The sequence below is a fragment of the Chelonoidis abingdonii genome, chromosome 14 (assembly GCF_003597395.2).
Source record: "Chelonoidis abingdonii isolate Lonesome George chromosome 14, CheloAbing_2.0, whole genome shotgun sequence".
Lineage (NCBI taxonomy): Eukaryota > Metazoa > Chordata > Testudines > Testudinidae > Chelonoidis > Chelonoidis abingdonii.
The window spans coordinates 13,423,655-13,434,087 of record NC_133782.1 but is presented as its reverse complement, the minus strand read 5'-3'; positions in this window follow the sequence as shown (position 1 = coordinate 13,434,087).

Below are 10,433 nucleotides of genomic sequence, written 5' to 3'. Positions count from 1 at the left end.
TAGAAGTAAATAGTAGAGCTGGTCAAAAACATTTTGTTGATGCCTTATTGCATCAAAGCCTAAATATTTCATAGAGATGTACAAGTTTCTGTTACAATTTTGTCAGCAAGGATTCTCAGGTTCAGGATGAAATCTGAAAGACTGAGACTCACTTAGATGCGGGAAACTGAGATTGATGACCCTGCTCCAAATCAGGGGCTCGAATCTGAGGCTCCTGCATCCTAAGTGAGCAACCCAAACTCCACCGTATTGTACATTATAAGGTTACACTCTCTCATGTTTTTTTCATGAATGTTTTTCAAAAGGTGTCTTTTTCATTCAGCATCAGAATTAAAACAAAATCCCTCCGCCCAAAAATATAGCAAACCAGAATTGTTTTCTGGACAGTCCTAGTAAACAGGTTCTGCACTCTTTGAGTCTCTTAGAATATGTATATGATAAAATTTCTTATATCAGGCTAGGTATTTTTAACAACACACCCAACCTTTGAACTAGGTCGGGTTTCTATCTTGAATGATATCACTACAGGAAACCCCATTTTACAAAGGCTGGGGTTTTTTCAGTCAAATGGACACTGACATCATGACTAGAAGTACACAGCCTTTTCCACATAGTTGTTCTAGTAGATGGAACTGCACAATAATGAATGGTGTTTGGTATAACCTGGATAAATCAGGGACTTGGATCACAGATGGCCAGGAAGCTGGACATCTTAATCCCAACACACACACTGTTTCTAAGATTATCACTCAATCAAAGTTATATGGCTTCAACTATCCCTCAGTGACCTAAAGGAAAACATCTTCCATACTCATTCAGTTAAGTAATTCTTTTACAAAAAATACATGACAGCTGAATCATGCCCAATGAATGACTGTTTACAACCATCTAAACCTAGACTATCTTACATAAGCTATATTGAAGTTGAGACAAGTAAGATACATGATCTTGGAGTTATCGTCTTCAGGAGCCTTTATTATTTTTGTAGCAATCCATTTAAACAGTCAGGTCCACAAAAACAGAAATGCTTGATGCCATTCTAGAATTTATTTCTCTTGTACAACAGTGGCTGTCCAAATCTTCCTGTATTCTAGGTAATCAGTCTTCCAGTCTTTTAGTTATTTGGGTCATAGTTTTGCATTCTAGAAATGAACCAGAGCGTCTTTCCCCCAAGGAAATATGCTGTAAATAAGGGGGTGTTCTTGAAGCCATGAAATAATTTTTTTAAAAAGGTGTTTTCTTTTGCATCATTGACTATAAATCTCTGTCACATCAATAGCTGACAATCTTTGGCACTGACAATAAAGACTGGAATACACACTCTGTGTTACTAAATGTATGTCTATTGCCAACAGAAGATCCAAACTTCATGGTTCTGAGTAGCCTCAAAGTGCAGTTATTTATAAAATGTTCAGCACCAGAGCAGTTTTGGGGGCACTTCTAATATTTAAAACAAACAACTGTGGAACAACATAACATCAGCTAAGTGAACTGCCCATAGAATAATAATGCACATGGCAGTAATTGCTGCACTAAACCCAGCCTATTGGTCAGTATTTCAAACCAGCTCCAGTCTTCAACCCACCTGCTCCCCACATGTCTAAGAAAATGATTTAAGATGATGCTTCCTATTATACCAGAAAATGCTTTGTGCAACTGTATATACTGCAAAAATAATGAAGTCTCAGTAATGTGAGCCCTTATTACCGCACTCTGCTTCTAGTTCCAGAAACTCACTCATTCTAAATCAGCGCAGCTCCATTGACTGGGACAGAACCAGAACAGTTAACCCTAGCTGAGATTTGTCCCTTTGTTCTTTGCTGAAAAGTGTGGCGAGATCATTTGATATCATTATTATTTATTTGTGTAATGTTAGCACTTAGAGACCCCAACTCATGGCCGCTGTGCTGGGCACTGTACAAACACTTAGGCCTGGTCTACACTACGCGTTTAAATAGATTTAAAGAGCGTTAAATCGATTTAACGCTGTACCCGTCCACACTACAACGCCCTTTATATCGATATAAAGGGCTCTTTAAATCGATTTCTGTACTCCAGTACTCACCCCCGACGAGAGGCAGTAGCGCTAAATCGATATTGCTACTGTCGGATAGTGTTAGTTGGACGGGAAATTGATGTTATTGGCCATCCGGGAGGTATCCCACAGTGCACCACTGGCCCGCTATGGACAGCAATGAACTCTTGAGTCACTGGCCAGGTAAACAGGAAAAGCCCCACGAACTTTTTGAATTTCAGTTTCCTGGTTTGGCCCAGCATGGGCTCTGATGCAGCACAGTAGGACCATGCAGAGCTCATCAGCACAGTAAAATTGCATCTCTGAGATCGAAAAGGAGCACCAGCCTGGACCGCACAGAGGTACTGAGATCTGATCGACTATATGGGAGGAGGATTCAGTGCTAACAGAACTCGTTCGAAAAGACGAAATGAAAAATATTTGAAAGCATTTAAGTCTATGACGGGAAAAGGCCACAAGCAGCGGACCTCAGTGCAGAATGCCAGAGAAAAGTTAAGGAGCCTCAGACAGGCATACCAGAAAACCAGAGAAGCAAACGGAAGGTCTGGTCAGGGCCAAAACATGCCGCTTCTATGCTGAGTGCATGCATTTTAGGGGGCCTGCGCAACCAGTTACCCCACCCTGGCGTGGATTCAGAGGTCGGGGTTGTAATATCAACCGTGGCTGAGGATTCTGCGGAGGGGGAAGATGAGGAGGAAGAGGAAGAGGAGAAGAGCTTGCTGAGAGCACACAGCATTCCGTTAGCCCCAACAGCCAGGAGCTTTTTGTGACCCAGAATTACCGTCCAGCCCTCCCAAGCCACCAAGCCAGACAGTGAAGCCACGGAAGCGACCTCTGGTGAGTGTACCTTTGTAAATCTCTATGAATCGCTCTTGGAGGTACTCAAAAAGCTTTGCAGAATTTCTGGCAAGGCAGCCCTATTTGGTCCCCCTTGTATGACACTTTTCACGCCATGCACTGTAGCAAGTAATTCAGAATCATAGCTTCACAAAGCACAGCCGCGTATTGGCCCAGGTGACCGCTGGCATCCAGAAACATACGTTCTGCATCCGCGGTGGTATTCTCAGCGAGAGTTATATCATTCATTTGTAACCTGTTGAAATTCAGGACTTTATTAGGGGGCAGACATGGCGATTTTCCTACTGGGCACGCTTAACCCTTCCTTGCTCTTAGCAAAGCGGGGGGGAGAGGGAGGATGATGATAGCGCTGAGTTTTCCAGTGTTTGGTGAGCAGGAATCTTCCCAGGTACCAGCCCAGATCATTACCAGTGATACTTACATGATAGCAGCATGTGGTGGGGAGGAGGGGAAAGAGGGGGGTTTTGGGTTTGCTGGTTCCTCTTAACAGGAACAAGGCATCATAGATCACTGTGTATATGAGACGCTGGAGAAGTCAAACGAAAGCCTTACCATGGCTGCATGGAAGCTTAATTTGGATGCCTGGACCTGGTCTGTGAGATCTGCAACACCAGAGCCACAGGCACTTCAATATTAAACGATGCAAAATGCGACCTTGTAGTGAAATCACATGTGCTAATGTAAAGTGGATAGTGTTATTCACTGTGAAAGAGTACAAGCATTGTTCTGTAAAATGTATCTTTTTACATACTTCTCTCCTCTTTTCCCTCCCCCATGCAGCTGCACAGTTGTCCGGCCTCCTACACCATCCCGAAGGCTAGCTCGATAAGGCGAGGGGAAGAGAACACGAGATGAAACGTTCTCAAGAAATCATGGAAGTAACCCGCAATGACAGAGCTCATCAGAATGGTGAGGATGTGCTAGCAAAGTACAGGAAAGATGCCAGTAACGGGAGGATAGGGAGAGCGCTCAAGATGAGAGGTGTAGGCAGGAAGATCAGCAGTGGCAGGATGCTACGCTGCAGCTGACTGCGTGCTCAAACTGATATCCTCCAACGCATGTGGATCTTCAGGAAAGAGAGGGGCTTACAGAGTGCCGCTGCAGCCCATGTTCAACCACCCTCAAAGCTCCCCACGTTCCATTCTCCCTCACCCAGACGTGTTAGAACGCATGGTGGGAAGGTTTCTTGCACCGGCCCACTCCACCCCTGGACAGTCCAAGCAAAAGCTGTCATTACGTTGAAATGAGTCTTAATGGCCTTTTCCTTCCCTCCTATCCCTCTCCCAAAGCACAGCAGGCACGGATACCTTGATAATTCTCTGCCTCTTTTTATATTACTTTTTAATAAAGAATACATCCAAGGGAGAGTGGGTTGCTTACAGGGAATAACTTTTAATAAAGAATACATGATTTTTAAACAATACGAATGACTTTTAATAAAGAATACATGATTTTAAATGATACTGACTTTATTCCTTCAGCAAGCTGTAAGTAAAGGGAAGGGTGGTTGCTTACAGGAATGAGTCAATCAAGGGGGAGGGTTCATCAAGGGGAAACAAACACAGCAGTCACATCGTACCCTGGCCGTGCTGAAACTCGTTTTCAGGCTTCTCTGATGTGCACCGCCCCTGGTGTGCTCTTCTAATCGCTCCATGGCTTCTCTGGCTGTCGTACTCAGTGGCCAGGTGATTTGCCTCAGCCTCCCACACCCGCCATAAATGTCTCCCTCTTACTCTCCAGAGATTGTGGAGCACACAGCAACGCAATAACAAACAGGACCATTTGGTTTGGCTGAGGTCTGAGCGAGTCAGTAATGTCGCCACGCGCCCTTTTAAACGGCCAAATGTACATTCTACACCATCCTGCACCTTGCTCAGCCTGTAGCTGAACAGTCCGATCACTGTCAGGCTGCTGTGTATGGCTTCATGAGCCATGCATCAAGGGATAGTCTGGTCACCCAGGATACGACAGGCATTTCACATCCCCAATGGTTATTTTCTGGTCTGGGAAGTAATTCCTTGCTGCAGCCGTTTAAACAGAGTAGTGCTTCTGAAGACGCGAGCGTCATGAACCCTTCCTGGCCATCCCACGTGGATGTGGTGAAACGTCCTTGTGATCCACCAGTGCTTGCAACACCATTGAAAAGTACCCCTGCGGTTTACGTACTGGGTGCCCTGGCGCTTGTGGGCCAAGATAGGGATATGGGTTCCATCTATGGCCCCCACAGTTAGGAATTCCCATTGGTCAGCCCACCCATCCGACTATCACCTGCGCACGTTTCCAAAGAGTCACAACTTTCGTAGCAGCCAGACCTTAGATTGCTTTGGGCTCTTGCCATCACAGAGCCCCCGACAGTAGATTTGCCCACTTCCGAAAATGATCCCGCTGACCGGAGCTGTCTGCGCGTTGCAAGCTTCCAGAGGGCTATTTGCCAACTCGACTTTCTCCCGTGAGGGCTGCTCTCATCTTAGTATTATGGGTTTCAGGGCAGGGGAAAGCATGTGCACAAAGTTCAAAGAAAGTGCTCTTACGCGATGCGAAAGTTGCAGCCACTGGGAATCGTCCCACAACCGTAAAACTATGCGCTCCACCAGTCTGTATGTTTCCCAGCCGCTTCAAAATCGCGTTAATGGGTAGAACTGCCCCATATACCAGCAGTTAGCTCCAAAACACAGGGGCCGTGGTTAGGGTCGAATTCAGTGTCCATGTCTCAACGCTCTCGTCGCCACGCGCTGCACGTAGCTCCGCCTCTCTCCTCTCACGCCTTTGCAGTCTATGGTTACAAGGACAGCCGGGTAGTCCGCCGAGCGTGTGACAACAATCACGATTGCGTTACTATCTCGCGGGGTCATCCCCCTGCTTGTTGCTTGGCGTTCATGCCTCAGTTAACCCAGGGAAAAGGCGCGAAATGGTTGTCTGTGCTTTCACAAAGGGAGGTGAGGCTGTACCCAGAACCACCGCGACAATGATTTCTACCCCATCAGGCACTGGGCTCCAAACCCAAGATCCAAGGGGCGGGGGAAGATGAGGGAACTGATGGAAGCTACAGAACGGCTACCCACAGTGCACCGCTCCAGAAATCGACGCTAGCCTTGGACCATGGACACACACCATCAAATTAACGTGCCTAGTGTGGACGCGCACACTCGACTTTATAATATCAGTTTTAAGAAACTGATTTTAGCTAATTCGATATTATCCCATAGTGTAGACATGGCCTTAGTAAGATACAGTCCCATCTCAAAGTACTTGCAGTCTAATAGACAAGATAGATAAAAGATGGGAGGGGAAATATAGGCACTGAGAGCTGAAGTCTTTCCCGAGGGGGCATATCACTCTGTTAGTTCACCCTATGTTTCATTTCCCATGTAGTCTGTAGGTAGTGTTGATATCAAGTACACTTTGCTACAATGAACTGGAAGTTAAAGGAAGTAAATAATGGTTCTGGACCCTAAACTCAACACCATGTAAAGCTATACTTTATGTAAGTAGACGCCCATGACTTTCTCATCTAAATTATGTGAATTCAATATTCAGCCAGCGAATGGTCTGGGGAAGACATGAAATATCAAAAGAAATAAAGGCTTCCAGTCTGCAACCTCTCACTCACACCTAGTCTTTACTCAGATGAGTGTCAGTGGGACTAATCATATCAGTATGAAATATTCATGTGAGCAAGGGGATTTCCAGTACAAAACATTTATTAAGAAAGAATGCCTTGTAAGAACTACTGAAATGTTTCATGCATTTCCGTTCCAACGGCCAAGTGGATTTATGTTTACAACTGTAAGGGATAGAGTTGGTTTTCTTAATTGAAAGCTTACATTCCGAAGAATCTGAATCGATCATGGGACCTGGATAAATACATAAAGTGGCCTGGTTGTTTAATGTTAGGTGATTTTTAATAAACAAAAAAAGATTAAGTTAAAGGCCACAGTTTTCTATGCCAAATACAATCATGGATGCCTTACTGTTATATCTCCTGAACTGAAAATTGCACCTGTTTCTGGAGTGGTTTTCTGATTCTATGCCCCAATAACCAGTAAAGTCTTGGAAGAAATGGGCAAACTCATTTTCATTTATTAACTATATGAGAATCAAATTCAGTTCCCAAGAGAGGAACAGTCGCCGTATTGAAAGTTTTGCACCGCTAAACCCCCCCATTAGCAATTTCTGTTTCTATACTCCATAAACATAATGGGTGCCTAGATACTAATGTCAAAAATATAGAAAAATCTCAAACACATGATGTAAATTGGTGAAGTATAAATAATATTTCATAAATATGCAAGATGTGGATTATGAACCAATCTGTAATTGTAATGTTTATTATTTTCCTGCTGATATGTAGCAATGTTTCAGGAATAAAACAAATATTGACCAATTTTTTGCAAACAAAACAACTGTCCCTTAAACCTTTCTCACTAGAGTTTCTTCTTCTGATCCTATTTTAATTCTAAATTCCCACTGAGATCAATAATCCGCACAACATATACTACAGTATATGTGTGGGGAGAGAGAGAGACTGGCGAAGGAGAAAGCAATTAGACTTCTGGAGTACCCAGAATGAGAAAAGATATGCACTAGTAGGGATGGACAAACTCATTGTTTCTAACTTTGCACCCGCAGGAACATCAATTCCCATAATGACATAAGCAGTTGAAGTAACTGCATGCACAAAGTGCACAGCGAGGCATATATTTTTGCATGTATCATTTTTCTAAAAAATATTTAGGCCACACTTCATGGAGCCCTACTGTCTCCATGTGGGAACAGAGATTATCTCATTTCAGGAATGGGGGCTTATACCATATTGAAATATCCTTACCACTGCAATGTCCTCCCAAGCCCAATGCTCAAACATTCCAACACTCTGCTCTCGTCCACACCAGGAGGCCTCAAAGGGATATATGTTAATTTGGAGTTTGCAGTGTCTTGTGGGATTAAATCCAGGCACACACACTGGTAAAGGGTTAATGCCCTTTTATTTTCAGATCTCCAGCAATCTGCTCTACACTCTTAAAGCTGCTTTCTTCCAGCACCACTGGGGTTATCTGATTACAATATGGTGGCCATGTAGGGATCATCATTATATCATTCACTGTAGAAAAATATTAAGCGTACGTAGTACTATATCTATTGAATTTGACAATAGGTCAAGAATGTAGTGGGTCAACTCAAGTTGCACGATATAAAGCGTTTATACTTGTTTTTCTTTTTGCCCCCTTCCTTTTCTTTCCCTCATCAAACACAAGTAAAAAGATTCATTCTGCACCCCCACTTCAGAACTGAAAATTTTCTGAAGATTTAGCTCTGTTTATGATCACACATTTTTACAGCTAAGCTGAACCACAAGGCAAAAGAAAAGAATCTAAAAAAAAAAAAAAGCAACCAGTTTTTCCCTCCCCCAGACTGTAAAGATTAAAACAGTGATTGCTTCCATCAAACGCCTTAGATCACAGCTTTCACTAAACAGACTATTCAAGCCAGATTTCCATTATTCTCATCATCACTTATATAACAGTGGCTGATTTTATCACCACTCTTTGTATGCTTTTCCCTTAGTGCTTTAGAGTCGAAAGGATATTTTTCCCCTCATACTAACCAGCAACAGATAAAAACGTCTCAGCCCCGTGTCTAAGTCAATGTGTTTTCTCAAAGGAACTTGTTCAGTCTGGACAAGAATAGTGTAAAATATATGCTGTTGTAGCCTGTGACAAACCATAAATTCTGTCATTGGGGATCTTCATTTATGCATATGGCACCTTCTGTTTAATATGGTCTTTAGAAGACAAAGAATTTTAATATTATAAAGACTTGTTGATATATGCAGAGTAACTATGGAGAGAACGGCTAAGGTAAAGTATTAGCAACTCAGATTCTCACAAATATTTAGATACCTAACTCCCACCAATATCAGAGTAAGTTAGGCATCTAAATATATTTTGATGATTTTGCCTATAGAAACCATTATAAAAAGGGTAGATCATATATCATTTTCTTGCTTCAGACTATATTTCATATTAATGAGTCAGCTGCTTCTTGTTATTATGACATACTACTTCTTGCATTTATCTTCTCTATCCTTAATCCTTTGTGCAAAGAGTACTGTCTGTACCATATAGGTATCATTTTGGAAAGAAAAGAGTTGATAACTAATCTTTAATTTCTCTAGGTACTCACAGGGTCTTTGAGGAGGCAGCATAACCTAGAGCACTTAACTAGTAGCTATAAGACTTGGGTTCTATTCCTGCCTCGATCACTGGTCTGTTGGGTGATCATGGCAAGTCACTTCAACTCTATTTTCCCACCTGTAAAATGGGGATAATCATACTGGCCTCCTTTGTAAAGTGCTTTGAGCTCTACGGATGAAAACCACACTATAAGAAGGAGGTATTATTATAATTTATCTGTTTCAGCTGATTTAGCTTTCTAGGCATAGAAGTATACATGATATAGAGCTGAAATACCGCTATGTAACATTCATTCTGACATTGTTCTTTAATTCAAAATGCATTAACTCAGCAACGTGTGATCCAGTGAACTGAGCATGGGACTAGGAGCCAGCAGCTGCCAAGTTCTCAGGCCAATTTTGACACTGATCCCTTGTATGGCCTAGGGCAAGTTGTTTAAACTTTGCTGCCTCCATTTCCCAACTATAAAATGATATCTACACTTGCCTATCCAGCTTCTAGGGGTTCCTGGGAGGATGAGTTAATTGACACTTGGAACATACTTTGACAATGCTAAGGTACAATATGAATATAAAACATTGCTTCAGAGCAATACAGAAGTTAATACAAGGAATTACACTTTCATCAAGTTTGCATTTTTCTTTTTTATACCTTAAAGTTAGTTCAATAATTTTTCTCTGTGAAAAAGACAACAGATAAAATTTTCAAAAATCCACCTAAGTGATTTAGGAGCCTACATTCCATTTTCAAAAGTGATTTAAACAACGGGTGCTTTTGAAATTTTTATTCTTAAACTCATAAATCATGTAGGCATTAGCCCAGCCACTCCTCCATCATAATGGAGGGGTGGTTGGACCAAACCTGAGTGGCACTACGTCCCCATGCAGCATGTCACAATGCCATTTGCTCAAATTTAGCTCACCCACCCCTTTGTCATGACGGAGGGGATGGAAAGGCCAAATTTGAGTGGTACAGGGGGGCGCCAAACTGAAGTGTTGCCAAGGGCAGCAGATTGTGTTGAGTGGCTCTTGCTTGGAACTGAGGGATAGCTACATTAATCACATATTTCTCAGTGTTTACTACAGGTGGGCTAGAAATCACTCTTGGACCCTAACATGCTCAGCCTTTCTATATAAGCAATCTGACTATAAAATGCATATTTGTCTAGAGAGGGAAGATAAGGAATACCAAGCCTAAATTCCTACGACATATTGCAGCTTGGTTGCATATCTAGGGTGAAATTCCAGGGTATGGCTACACTGCAGTTACAAACCCACTGCTGACCCATGCTAGCTGACTCTGGTTTTCAGAGCTCAGGCTAACGGACTGTTTAATTGCAGTGTAGA